This window comes from Macrotis lagotis, chromosome 4, assembly GCF_037893015.1.
Source record: "Macrotis lagotis isolate mMagLag1 chromosome 4, bilby.v1.9.chrom.fasta, whole genome shotgun sequence".
In the NCBI taxonomy this organism is placed as follows: Eukaryota; Metazoa; Chordata; class Mammalia; order Peramelemorphia; family Peramelidae; genus Macrotis; species Macrotis lagotis.
The window spans coordinates 163387949-163403259 of NC_133661.1; the positions used below are offsets into that span (position 1 = coordinate 163387949).

Genomic DNA, 15311 nt, shown 5'->3' on the forward strand with positions numbered 1-15311 from the left:
CTCATAGGAGCTGATCTATAAGAGAATTTGAAGTCTTCATATGAAAAGGATTATGGGAAGCCAAGACCAGAGAGAAGCTAGAAAGTTCCCTAAGCTTTTCCCAGTTTTCCTCTGATTTCCCCCATTTTAAAATGAAGCCTCTAAGCAGACTCTAAAGCAACAGAACCCACAAAAAAGACAGAGTGAAATAACTGTCAGCTTCAGGAAAAGTCTGCCTCACTTGAATTAAAGGGAAGCACAGCCCAGCATTTGGAGAAGCCAGTGGGAGACCCATAGTCACAGCACAGACGGCCAGCAATATAGCCAACTAGTAGAGAGGGCACCAACCCCAGTGAGAAGGGCATACTGAGAGGCCCAGAACACTAGTTTGACAGATGAGTTTGAGTCCGGCTATCCTAATGAAGGGAGGAAGCTACCAGAACCTAAGACCCCAGGGCAAAAAGCTAGTAATGGGGCAAAAAGTTTGGAACTGTGCCCCTTGTGCCCCAGGAGCAGAGTTGCACTTTCAAATTTATCAAAAAAAAGAAAAAAAAAAGGGGAGAGCTTAACCATAGAAAGCAACTATGGCAACAGGGAAGATCAAAATGCCATCTCAGAAACAGAAAGCAGTGACAAGATGCCTACATGTGAAGCCTCAAAAGGGATTATGAATTGATTTCAAATATAAACAGTCCTCTTGGAAGATCTCAAAAAGAATTTTAAAACCAATTAAGAGAGGTAGAAGAAAAATTTGGAAAAAAATTGTGTCTTGAAGGAGAATTATGAAAATTGAAAAAAAAAAAGAAAACAATGCCTCTTAAGGCAGAGTTAGCCAAATGGAAAAGGAAATATAAAAACTCACTGAAGAAAATAAAACCTTAACAATTAGAATTGGACTAAATCAAAAAACAAGGAAAAAAATTAAAGAAAATGTAAAGTACCTCAAAGGTCAAACAATCAACTTGGAAAATACATCCAGAAGAGATAATTTAAGAATAACTGAACTACTAGAAAGTCATGATCAAAAAAGCCTGGACATTATATTTCAGAAGATTATCAAGGAAAACTGCCCTGTATACTAGTATAAAAGGGTAAAACAGTCCTTAAAAGAACCCACCAATCACCTCCTGAAAGAGATCTCAAAATAAAAACTTCAAGGAATATTGTCAAATTTCAGGATTTTCAGCTAAAGAAGAAAATACTACAAGGAATCAAAAAGAAACAATTCAAATACACACAGGATTACACAGGACTTAGCAACTGTGTGGCCTTGGGCAAGCCACTTAACCCAATCTGCCTTGCAAAAACCTAAATAAAACAAAAAACAAAAAAAGATGGAGGGGGGCTGCATGGGTCTGGATATGATAGATAGTCTGTTGGATTAAAACCAATAATCAACTATCCTGCAAAATTCAAAATATTCTTTCAGGGGAAAAGATGAACATTCAATGAAATAAGGGACTTTCAAACTTACCTGATAAAAAGACCAGAAGTAAACAGAAAATTAGATCTTCAAATATAAAACTCAAGAGATGAGTAAAAAGGTAAATGGAAAGAAAAAATGCTAGTCAATAAGACTAAACTGTTTACATCCATATAGGGAAAGATATTCCTTGTAATTATTAAAAATTGTCTATTAGGACAGTTGAAATGAGTATAGCTAGATATACTAGGGGTGGGTATAAATTGATTATGATGTAATAATATTTTTATAAAGACAAAAAAGGATTATACTGGGAGAAGAGGAGGAGACAAAGAAAGAAAGAAGGGAACATTGATTAAATCTTATTCTCAACATACTGAGCTCAAAAAAGGAATAACATACACTCCAAAATGAGTTTAGAAATTTATCTTACTAGGGCACTGGCATGGGAATCAGGAGGACCTGAGTTCAAATACAGCCTCAGGCACTTAATAATTATATAGCTGTGTGACCATGGGCAAGTCACTTAACCTGATTGCCTTGCAAAAATTCAATGCAACAATCAGGGACAATTTGGGGCTGTCTGTAATGGATAATACCAATCTGCACCCAGAGAAAGAACTGTGGATTCTGAACAAAGACCAAGGACTATTACCTTAAATTTAGAAGAAAAAAAAAACCTGTTATCTTATTGTCTGATCTTGCTATCTTAAGGATATGATTGCTCTCTCATCACACTCAATTTGGATCAATGTATACCATGGAAACAATGTAAAGACTGGCAAATTGTCTTCTGGGGGCGGGGGGAGTAAGATTAGGGGAAAAAATTGTAAAGCTCAAAATAAATAAAACCTTTAATTTAAAAATAAAAGAGGGGGACGGCTAGGTGGTGCAGTGGATAGAGCACCAGCCTTGGAGTCAGGAGTATCTGAGTTCAACTCTAACCTCAGACATTTAATAATTACCTAAATGTGTGGCCTTGGGCAAGCCACTTAACCCCATTGCCTTGCAAAAACCTAAAAAAAAAGAAGGAAGGAAGGAAGGAAGAGACAGAGAGAGACAGAGAGAGAGAGAGAGAAATTTACCTTAAGATGGTAAATAGGATGATAAGGGGAAAGAAAGAGGACTGAAGGCAGATTGAGGGAGGTGGAAATATTATGGCATATAGCACATATCACATTTACTACAAATCCCTGGAATATAAAGGTACTTACTTCAAAGTCTATCTGTTTGGAAGCAATTTAGAAAGCCATTCTGTTTCACTATTTAAAAGGAGGTGTTATGTTATTACACTTAATTATTCTTTTTTTCCCCTTGGTTTTTATAAGGCAATGGGGTTAAATGACTTGTCCAAGGTCACACATCTAATTAATTACATGTCTGAGGCAGGATTTGAACTCAGGTCCTCCTGACTCCAGTCAGTGTTCTATCCATGTGCCACCTAACCTGCCTCGTACCAGAAATGTTTCACTAAAGTGGACTATTTAAAATTACAACACGTCTACAGCTTTCTTTTAGAACAATATTTAGAACTGAACTTAATTTATTGTAGAATTATTTACATATCAAAAAGTGTGAGGTGGGGCAGCTAGGTGGCACAGTGGATAGACCACTGGGCCCTGGAGTCAGGAGGACCACCTGAGTTCAAATCCTACCTCAGACACTTAATAATTGCCTGTTTGATCTTGGGCAAATCACTTAACCCCATTGCCTTAAATAAGTAAATAATTTTTTGAAAGTATGAGGAATAAGGATGATATATTTTCCTATATGCAATAAAAATATAACCTACTAGCCATGAATTGAATTGGTTCTAGACAAACTTGCTTAGGGGGAAAAGAAAACAAAAACAAAAAATTTCTATGCATGATGGCTACTTTGAAATCATTAAGTTACAATATTGTCATCATCAGTTACTTTTTTTAAGGAAAAGTACCATGTTAGACCTATGTAGCCTCAAAGAACTTTTTTTTTTTAAAAATGAGATTCAATAAAATGACTAAGATACATGTCAGACTGAGGATAATCTAATCTATATACAAGAATTTTGGCTATTAAGAATATCATGAGGGTAGGAGAGCCAAGATAGCAGAGTAAAGGCAGGAATTCCCATAAGCTCTCCCCAGACCACTCCAAATACCTTTAAAGTTCTAACCAAATTCTAGAGTGATGGAACTCACAAAAAGACTGAGTGAAACGACTTTCCAGTCTGAGACAACTTGGAAGATCCACAGGAAATATCAGTTATACCAGGGTAAGAAAGGGCCACAGTGCAGGGCAGCCCAGGCCACACCAGTTGAAGCAAACTGGTTCCAGTCATCCAGGAACAGCCTACTGGACACCTGGGTCCCTGGTTCCAGACCTTTCAACCCAGAGATTGCCAAAAATAACTGGAAAGTCAGTGGGGAAAACTCTGCCACAACAGGGCAGTAGAGTCCAGCCCAGCACAGGCCTTGGTGCAGACCCAGCCCTGGGGAGCCAGGAAGAGCCACCCAGCAGGGAGTCACCAGGCTGTTGTTTCTAGAAAGTTCAGCCCACAGACAGGGGGTCAGGGGAAACTGCAGAGGTCTCTTTGCTATCTCTGAGGCAGGACTATGTTGTTTTGCCCATACTCAGAACCAAGTTGCAATCTGGTGCGCCAGTCTTGGGAAAATAAGCTTTACTGCCATAATGGAACTTTTCCTCACAGCTCCAGGGCAGAGGGGGAAAGTTTGTGATCATCCACAGACCAGAACAGGTTTCTCATAAGATCTTGGATGAATTAAGGTTCCTAGGGGGTGGGGGGTACCTGAAAACACTTGCAAAAAACCTTCAAAAGCTTGCGACAGTACACCTCCCCACCCTAGAAGCAGAGTAAAGGAAATGAGGGAAAAAAATCTAACCATAGTCTGACCTTTTGGTCCTATAGAAGATAAAAATATACACTCAGAAGATAACAAAGTCAAAGCTTTCAAGAAAAATATGAACTGGTCTCAGGCTATGGAAAAGTCCAAAAAGGATTTTAAAATTCAAGTAAGAGAGGTAGAAGAAAAATTGAGAAGAGAAATGAGAGCAGGAAATTCATGAAAACCAAGTCAGCAGCATGGTGAAGGAATTACAATTTAAAAAATAAAGAAAATAACATCTTAAAAACCAGTTAAAGTCAAATGGAAAAAAGAATACAAATGATCAATGAGGAGAATACCTTAAAAAGCATAACTGGGCAGATGAAAAGGAGCTACAAAAGCTCTCTGAAGAAAATAATTCTTTCAAGTGTAGAACTGGAGCTAATATTTGTAAGAAATCAAGAAACAATAAAACAAAACTAAAAGAATGAAAAACTAGAAGAAAATATGAACTATGTGATCTGGAAAACAGATCTAGAAGAGAAAATTTTAAAATTGCTAGACTACCTAGAAAGAAACAATTCAAATATTGTGGCACTACAGTCAGGATAATACAAGAATTAGTATCTTCTACAAAGGGCTTGGAAAATGATTTTCCAGAAGACAAAAGAGCTTGGATTACAAGCAAGATCAACTACCCAGAAAAATTGTACAATGAAACAGGGGACTTTCAAATTTTCTTGAAGAAACAGCCAGAGCTGAAGAGAAAGTGTGATCTTCAAGTACAGAACTCAGCTGCAACACAGGGAGGGTGGACAGGAAGGGCAAATTATGAGGGACTTAATGATGTTGAGCTTTTTGTATTCCTGCATGGAAAGATGATACTGATAACTCATAGGAATCTTCTCATCTATTAGGACAATTAGAAGGAGAATATAGAAAGGCATAAGAGAGTTTGATTTGAAAGTATAATATATTAAAAAAGATGGAGCTAATGAGGGGAAAAAGGGAAAGGAGAGGTAGAATGGGAGAAGTTATTTCACATAAAAGGGGCAAAAACAAAGCTTTTGCAATGGAATGGAAGAGGGGGAAGGAGAGGGGGAATGAGTGAGCCTTTACTCTCATGGGGAGTGGCTCAGAGAGGAAATAACATACACACTCAATTGGGTATAGAAATCAATCTTACCCTAGAAGAAAATAGGTGAGGAAAGAAACTGGAGAAAGAGAACAAGGGAATTGAAGAAGGTATAGGTAATAGAAGAGAAAGAAGATTGTGGAAGAGGGTAGTCAGATTCAACACACTTTTGAGGAGGGACAGGGTGAAAGGAGAGAGAGAGAAAAGACTAATCGAGAGTGAGGGTGGAATAGGATTGAGGAAAATACAGCTAACAATAGCAACTGTGGGAAAAAAAATTTGAAGCAATTTCTCTGATGGACTTATGATAAAGAAAGCATATTGATAGTGTCTGATTATCAGACTAAAACACATTTTTCCCCCTTACTTCATTTTTCTTGATGATTCTCTTTCTTTAAGGGAGTGAGGGAGAGGAGGAAGAGATTTTGAAACTCAAAGTTTTGAAAGTGCTGAAAGTTGCTTTTCCATGTAGCTAGGGTAAAAATTTAAAAAATAAAATTATGAAAAAAGAATGTTAAGAGAAGAACTGAGAAGATATACCAACTTCCCTTCTTTGTAAAGTTTGAAAACAGGTAGTCTAAGAATATGGAACACTGAACATCCTATCAGGCACAATCCTATCCTCACTAGGAGGAGTTTCAATATGCATATTTGAATTACAGTCCAGCACAGGCTACCCCAGGTGAGCCAGCAAAACACCAGGTCCCTGCACCAGGAAGCCAGGAATAGTCACAAGCCAGAAGCAGGCCTTGGGGGTAACTGAATTAGTTAAATATCCCCGCAAGGATCTATCCAGGTTCCTTCCTCTCTAAACTATCTCAGTGAACTCATCAGACTCTATGGATTCAATTACAATTTCTATGCAAATGATATCCAGATCAATATATTTAGCCCTAGTTTATTTCCTGAGTTCCAGGCAAGCCTTTTTGGAAATCTTGAACTGTATAATCCACAAACAAATCAAATTCAATACATCCAAAACAGAACTCATTACCTTAAACTCTCCCTTTTTCCAAACTTCCACATTACCTTTAAGGGCACCAATCCCCCTTCCCAATCAAACAGATTCCCAACCTCAATATCATCTTTGAGCCCTTAACTCACCCACATATCCTATGCATTGTCAAATCTTGTCATTTCTATTTTCTCTCAACTTGTACAACCACCATCCTAATTGAGGCTCTCACCCCCTCTAAACTGGATAACTGCAATAACTTTCTAACTGGTTCCTCTACTTAGCTTCTTAATTGATTTTTTTTTTCTGAAGCATAGATTTGAATATGTCATTCTCCCTACCCTGTGGGTTCCAATTCAATATGAACTCCTTTGTTTGACATTTAAAGCTCTTTATATCATCAAATCTTCTGACTTTCATCCCCTCCCTTCACAAACTTTGTTAAAGCCAACTAATCTATTTGAGGTTCCTCTAAAGGGTCACCTTGCATCCAGAGCCTCAACTTACTAGCTGTCCTCCAGCCTAGAAAGTTTTGCCCCCATTGGGTTTCTCTCCAGATCCAACTCAAACACCACCCAATCCCCCTACTTTAGAGTCTTCCCTCAGATTACCTTCTACCTGCACTCTATTCATCTTGTATTTACCTAGCTATTGACATGTTGTCTGTTCCCTCAGAAAGTGAGCTCCTTCAGAACACAGGCTTTTAGGACCTTTCTTTGAATTCCCAGGCACAGTTGCTGGCACACACAAAATTCTTACTAAATTCTTACTATCTTCTCACCCCCACCCCATTTCTAGCAGTTTTCTCACACTCTCATTCTCCCTTTCTATTGGTCAATCTCTCCTTAGATTTCTTCTCTGATATCACAGACTTGCTCCTTCCCTCCTAGACCAATATCTTCAAAACAAAACTGGATTTTCCTGAATCCATGCCCCACTTCCTGGGAAAGTTGAACTCTACATCTTTAAAGCCTTAGAATCAAAACAGCTGATTGGTGACTGACTGCATGAAAAATTAGTCTGTCTAGATTAAGTCAAGAGATACCAGATCATGCAGCATCCTATATGCTATCCACTCAGGATGTGCCTCAAAATTCCTATTTACATTTGCTATGTTCATGTTTTCCCAAGTCTAGGTATCTAGCCTATCTCTTTTAGATGGCAGGATCCCACGTCATCTAGTGTATTTTGGACATTTCAAACTATATGTCCCCTAGGCAACTCCAACTCAAAATCTTCCCTCAAAAAACCACCCTGCTTTCAAATTTCCCTGTTTTTGTCAAAAGTAGTATAACCCTTCCAGTCACCAAGGCTGACAAATTCAGCTAACTGAATCTTTACTAACACTCAACAATCTATTGCTAAAATTTCATTCTTTTTCTACATCTCCACTCACAAAACCACCATCAGGCCCTCATCAGTTCTTTCAGTGGACTATTGCAATAGCCTCTTAATTTGGTCTCCCTACATCACTCCCCTCCACTATTTATACAGCTGCCACCATGATTTTCCTAAAGAATCAGTCCTTTGCTCACCATTCAACAAGCATTTATTTACCTACTCAGAATCTGGCACTGTGTTAAGAGCTGGGTGGATAAAAGAAGGCAAAACTGTTCCTGACTTCAGGAGCGTCTTGAGCCCTTTCTCATCCAGGTCTAGCCACCAGATTCACTTAGTACCATTCTAATAAAGGGGGACGAGAAGAAAGGAGCCAGGCACTTAATTTAATATGTACCAGGCCCTAAACAAATAATATCTTATTTGATCCTCACTACAATTTTGCTAGCTAAAATGCTAAAAATCAGACTTCCGGTCAAGATGGCAGAGAGAAGCCAGGCCCTGTGCCAAGGTCTCCAGATCTTTCCTCACAAACAGTATGAAACAAAGCTCTTACTGGAAGCCCCATGGGCAAAACTCAGAAAGAAAAGCGGGGGAACAACACTGTCTTTGGGGTTGGGGGTGTGGCAAGTGCAGAGAGCCAGTGGGGGCGGGGCGGGAGCCTGCTAATCCAGGACCAGCCCCGGGGCTGGTGGGGCTGACAGTCTGGGACTGACAGGAAAGGCTGGAGGGGAGGTGCCAGACTCGAGCACCCCCTACTGGCCAGCTGGAGATACTACAACTGAGTAAAGCCTCTACGAATCTCAATACCAACCTCTGTGAACCAGTCCCTGCCTGAACACATGATCTTAGGAAAATGAAGAAAGGCCAGCAGAAAGGGGGGAACCACAGAAAGATTCCTAGAAGGAAAAGACCCTCATTCAGAGAGACGTAGAACCCCTGAGAAGAATATGATTTGGTTTCCAACACAGAAAAATTTCCTTGAAGAAATCAGGAAGGAGTTTAAAAATCAATTGGAAAATTTGGGAAAAGAAACCCAAGAGAAACTTAACACCTTGCAACAAGAAAACAAATCCTTGGAAAATACAATTGGACAAATGCAAAAAGGCAGTAATTCTCTCAAAACCTCAAATGATCAAAGGGGAAACTCTTACAAAAATAGAATGACCAATTGGAAAAGGAGTTGCAAAAGGTAAATGAAGAAAATTCTCTCCTAAATAAAAGAAAGGAGTCTATGGAAACCAACTTCATGAAAAAACAAGATTTTGTTAAACAAAACCCAAAAAATTGAAAAAAATAGAAGAAAATGTTAAATACATCAGCAAAACCAATGACACCTCCAGAATTGATCAAAGAAAGATAACCTAAAAATTACTGAACTTCCTGAAAACATTGAAGAGAAAAAAGTCTGGACTCAATATTACAGGATTTAGTGATGGAAAACTTCCCTGATATCATGGAACCAGAGGGCAAAATAGGTATTGAAAAAATACATCAATCCCCTCTGGAAAGACATTCCAAAATGAAAACGCCAAGGGATTTTATGGTCAAATTCCAGAACTATCAGATAAAAGAGAAAATCCTGCAAGCAGCCACAAAGAAACAATTTAAATACCAAGGAGCCACAGTAATGATTACACAGGACCTGGCTACATCAACATTAAGAGATGGAAGGGTCTGGAATGTGATATTCAGAAAAGCAAGGGAGCTTGGAATGCAGCCAAGAATACACTATCCGGCAAAGCTGAGCTTTTGCTTCCAGGACAAAAGATGGACATTTAATGAAATAGGAGACTTCCAACTTTTCCTGATGACAAGACCAGAAGAACTTAATAGAAAATTTGGACTTTAAACAGGAGACCCAAAAGACACATGAAAAGTGTAAAAACTTTTAAAAAGGGGGAGGAGGGGAAAGAAACTGTTATCAAATAAGATGAAACTGGCAATATCCCTACCTGGTGGAACGACTTTAACAACACTCAAGAATGTTAACTCTATTAGAGAATTTATTAGCTGGAAGAAATGGACACACATGACTTATTTCAGAAACAAATAAGATAAAACTGGATATATCCTCACCTGGCAGAAAGACTCTAATAACTCACAATAACTGTAATTCTAGGGGCGGCTAGGTGGCGCAGTGGATAAAGCACCAGCCCTGGAGTCAGGAGTGCCTGGGTTCAAATCCGGTCTCAGACACTTAATAATTACCTAGCTGTGTGGCCTTGGGCAAGCCACTTAACCCCATTGCCTTGAAAAATCTAAAAAAAAAAAAATAATAATAATAATAATAAAATAATTGTAATTCTAGTAGAAAGAACAGTCAGACATGATGGACACTCATGACTTTTCTGTGACTCAGAATGATTTAAAAATAATACCTCCTTAAAAAGGGGGTTCAGTAAAAAGATGGGAGGATCCAGGGGACTGAATGGGGTAAATGTCCTTGCATTAAGAGGTACAAAGGACTTATGGCAATAAAGGGAAAGAAGGGAGGTGAGAACCACCTGAATCTTACTTTCATCAGATTGGCTTTAAGTTAACATACACACACTCAGTTAAGAAACTTATCTTACCTTTAAAATGTTAAAAGGGGAAAAGGGGAGGGGGAGGAAAGGGCAATCAACAAAAGGAAGGTAAGGAGGAAGGGTCGAAGGGAAAGGGGGTAAAAAGGGGAGGGTGTTGGATATAGGAGGGCAAACACACTGAAGTTGGTGGTATTCAGAAACAAAACACTGGGGAATATGGATAAAGGGGAAAAGGGGGGGGGTAATACAAACAGAAGGAAGATAACAAGGAAGGCAATAAAGAGTTAGTAATTATAATTCTGAATGTGAATGGGATGAACTCTCCCTTAAAAGGTAAGCAAATAGCAGAGTGGATTAAAAACCAGAATCCTACAACTGCTTATCGTAAACTCATTTGAAGCAGGGAGATACATATAGAGTAAAGGTAAAAAGGTTGGAGCAAAATATATTTTGCTTCAGCTGAAGTGAATAAAAGCAGGGGTAGCAATCCTTATCTCAGACAAGGCAGTTGCAAAAATAGATATTATTAAAAGATATAAGGAAGGAAACTATATCCTCCTAAAAGGTACCATAGACAATAAAGTAATTTCAAAACTAAATATGTTTGCATCCAATAGTATAGTATCCAGATTCTTAGAGAAGTTGAAGGAGTTACAGGAAGATATAGATAGCAAAATTCTACTAGTGGGAGACCTCAACTTCCCACTCTCAGATTTAGATAAATCTAACTATAAAATAAACAAGAAGGAAGTTAAGGAGGTAAATAGATTGTTAGAAAATCTAGACATGTATGGAGGAAAGTGAATGGGGATAGAAAGGAATATACTTTTTCTCCACAGTACATGGCACACACACAAAAATTGACCATGTACTATACTAGGATATAAAAACCTAATGATCAACTGCAGAAATGCAGAAATAGTGAATATATCTTTCTCAGATCAAAAATGCAATAAAAATCACATGTAATATTGGGCCAGGGAGATATAGACCCAGAACTAATTGGAAACTGAATAACCTCATTTTAAAGTATGAGTGGATCAAACAACAAATTACAGAAAGAATTAATTATTTTATCCTAGAAAATGAGAATAATGAAACATACCAAAACCTGTGGGATTCACTCAAAGCTGCTGTCGGGTGATATGTTATATCTTTAAATGCTTACATGAATCAATTAGAGAAAGAGGAAATCAATGAACTAAATATGCAACTAAAAAAATTAAAGAACAAATTAAAAATCCCCAACTAAAAACCAAATTAGAAAGTCTAAAAATTAGAGGAAATTAATAAAATCGAAAGCAAAAAACTATTGAATTAATAAATAAAACCAAGTGTTGGTTTTATGAAAAAAACCAATGAAATTGATAAACCTCTGGTCAGTTTGATTAAAAAAAAGAAAACCAAATTATCATAAATGAAAAAGGGGAACTCACCACCAATTAGAAGGAAATTAAAGTAAGAATTCGGAATAATTTTGCCCAACTCTATGCCAATAAATTTGATAATCTAAATGAAATGTAGGAATATTTACAAAAATATAAGCTGCCTAGGTTAAATGAAGAGGAAATTAAATATCTAAATAAGCCTATCTCAGAAAAAGAAATTCAGCAACCTATTATTGAGCTCCCTAAGAAAATTTCCAGGGCCAGATGGATTCTCAAGTGAATTCTATCAAACATTTAAGGAACAACTGTTTCCAGTGCTATATAAACAAATTGGAAAAATAGGTGAAGATGGAACTCTGCCTAACTCTTTCTATGACACCAATATGATGCTGATACCCAAATCAGGAAGAGTCAAAACAGAGAAATTATAGACCTATGTCCCTGATGAATATAGATGCGAAAATTGTAAATAAAATCTTAGTAAAACAATACAACAAGTTATCACTAGGATAATATATTATGACCAAGTAGGATTTATCCCAGGAATGCAGGGTTGGTTCAGTATTAGGAAAACTGCCAGTATAATTATATCAATAACAAACCTATCAGAAATCATGATTATATCAATAAATGGTGAAAAAAGCTTTTGACAAAATACAGCACCCATTCCTACTAAAAAACACTAGAGAGCATAGGAATGAATGGACTGTTCCTTAGAATGACAATATCTATTTGAAACCATCAACAAGCATTATATGCAATGGGGATAGGCTTAAGGCGGTCCCAATAAGATCAGGGGTGTGACAAAGATGCCCACTATCATCATTACTATTCAATGTCAAATTAGAAATGTTAGCTTTAGCAATAAGAGAAGAAAAAGAAATTGAAGGAATTAGAAATGGGAAGGAAGAGACAAAAATCTCACTCTTTGCTGATGACATGATGGTCTACATAGAGAATTCCAAAAAATCATCTTAAAAACTACTAGAATTGGCAACTTTAGAAAAGTCACAGGATATAAAATAAACTCTCATAGAGCCTCAACATTTCTATATATGACTAGCAAGATGCAGCAGAAAGAGCTAGAAAGAGAAATCCGATTCAAAGTAATCTCAGGCAATATAAAATACCTGGGACTCTACCTGTCAAGGCAGACTCAGAAACTTTTTGAAAACAATTACAAAACACTTCTCAAACAAATAAAATCATACTTAAATAATAGGGAAAATATCAACTGCTCATAGCTAGGCTGAACAAATATAATAAAAATGACAATTCTACCAAAATTAAACTACTTGTTTAAGTGCACTACAATCAAAATTCCAAAAAATTACTTCAATGAGTTAGAAAAAATTGTTAAGTAAATTCATATGAAGAAATAAAAAGTTGAGAATCTCCAGTGATTTAATGAAAAAAGTATAAAAGGAGGTGGCTTAGCCCTACCAGATCTAAAATTATATTATAAAGCATCAGTCATCAAAACTGTCTGGTATTGGGTAAGAAATAGAGTAGTGGATCAGCGGAATAGATTAGGTGCAGTAGCAGGAAATGATTATAGTAATCTGCTGCTTGATAAACCCAAAGAGTACAGTTGTTGGGATAAAAACTCTCTCTTTGATAAAAACTGTTGGGAAAATTGGAAGTTTAGTATGAAGAAACTTGGATTAGACCAACACCTCACACCCTATACCAAGATAAGATCAAAACAGATACAGGATCTACACATAAAAAAATAGTATTATAAGCAAACTAGAAGATCAAGGAGTAGTTTACCTGTCATATCTACAGAAAGGGAAGTAGATTATGACTGAGGAAGAGATGGAGAAAACCATTAAAAACAAAGTAGATAATTTTGATTACATTAAATTAAAAAGCTTTTGCACTGTAACCAAGAGCAAAAGAAATATAGTAAATTGGGAATCAATTTTTACAACTAGTGTTTCTGATAAAGGACTCCTTTCTAAAACATACAGAGAACTGAGTCAATTTTTTTTTCTTTTTTATGCAAGGCAAGTGGGGTTAAGTGGCTTGCCCAAGGCCACACAGCTAGGTAATTATTAAGTGTCTGAGACCGGATTTGAACCCAGGTACTCCTGACTCCAGTGCCAGTGCTTTATCCACTGAGCCACCTAGCTGCCCCCAGATCAACTTTTTGCAATGAACCCATTTACTTTTTTTTTTTTTAGTTTTTGCAAGGCAATGGGGTTAAGTGGCTTGCTTAAGGCCACACAGCTAGGCAATTATTAAGTGTCTGAGGCCAGATATGAACTCGGGTCCTCCTGACTCCAGGACTGGTGCTCTATCCACTACACCACCTAGCAGTCCTGGGTCAAATTTTTTTTAAAAAAGACCAGCCATTCCCCAATACACAAATGTTCAAAGGATATACAAAGGAAATTTACAGATAAGGAAATCAAAGCAACCCATTATTACATGTAAAATTGCTCTAAATCACTAATTAAATAATTGCAAATTATGACATCTCTGAGGTACCACCTCACACCTCTCAGATTGGCCAATATGACTAGAAAGGGCAATGATCAATGCTGGAAAAAAATGTGAGAAAGCTGGGACACTAATACATTGTTGATGGAGCTGTGAACTCATCCAACCTTTCTGGAGAGCAATTTGGAATTATGCCCAAAGGGCAATACAAATGTGTTTATACCCTTTGATCCAGCAATAGCACTACTGGTTCTATTCCCTGAAGAGATCATGAAAAAGGGTAAAAATATCACCTGAACAAAATTGTTCATAGCAGCCGTTTGTGGTGGCAAAGAAATGGAAACTCAGGGAAAGTCTATCAATTAGGGAATGGCTTAACAAACTGTGGTATATGTATGTGATGGAACACCATTGTTCTATTAGAAACCAGGAGGGATGAGAATTCAGGGAAGCCTGGAGGGATTCACATGAACTGATAGTGAGTGAGATGAGCAGAACCAGACAAACATTATACACCCTAACACCAACATGGCAGTGATGAACTTTAATGGACTTAATCATACCAACAGGACAGCAAGCAGGCACAATTGTGGAGTGTCAGTGGCAGAGAATGACATCTGCATCCTGAGAAATAATTGTGCAGTTTGAACAAAGATCAAGGAACATTACTTTTAATTTTTTAAAAATGTCTTATTATGTAATTTGGCTCTATCTCATACTATAGACTTCTTCTGTAAGGATTTGATTTCACTTTCATCACATTCAACTTAGATCAATCCATACTATGGGAATGATGTAAAAGACCAGCAAACTGCCTTCTGTGGGGGGTGGGGGGAGGGAAGAGAGATTGGGGGAAGAATTGTAAAACTCAAAATAAATAAAACCTTTCTAAAATTTAAAAAAAAGATGTTAACATCTTTTTACAACTGGGGAAAACTGAGGAAGAAAAAAGATAAGTGATTTGCACAGGGTCACAGGTAAGTATCTGAAACTCGATTTGAACTTGCTTTTTGACTAAGACTGTGATTAGTGATGTGTGATAAAAGAGCAAAGAGTCAAAGATAACTTTGAATTTCTCAACCTCAGTGACTGAAAAGATTGTGGTACCTTTGACAAAAAGAGAAGTTTGATAGAGGAATGGGTTTTGGGGGAAGGTGTTGAGGTAGAGGCACAATATTAAAAAAAATTGCAAATGGCAAGTGATATTGGAGGCACAGCTCAAAAAGTTTTATGTACGATGTAAATGGAAAATGCTATCCGAGGCTCGGTTCCAGGGGAAAAGAGGCGGAAGAAAC

General features: G+C 37.4%; 1 protein-coding gene across 2 annotated transcripts in view; it reads right to left on the reverse strand.

The window, feature by feature from the left end:
• The window catches only part of CCNB2 (cyclin B2), a 45087-nt gene that overhangs the window by 18080 nt on the left and 11696 nt on the right, over nucleotides 1-15311 (reverse strand). The window lies entirely within an intron of this gene.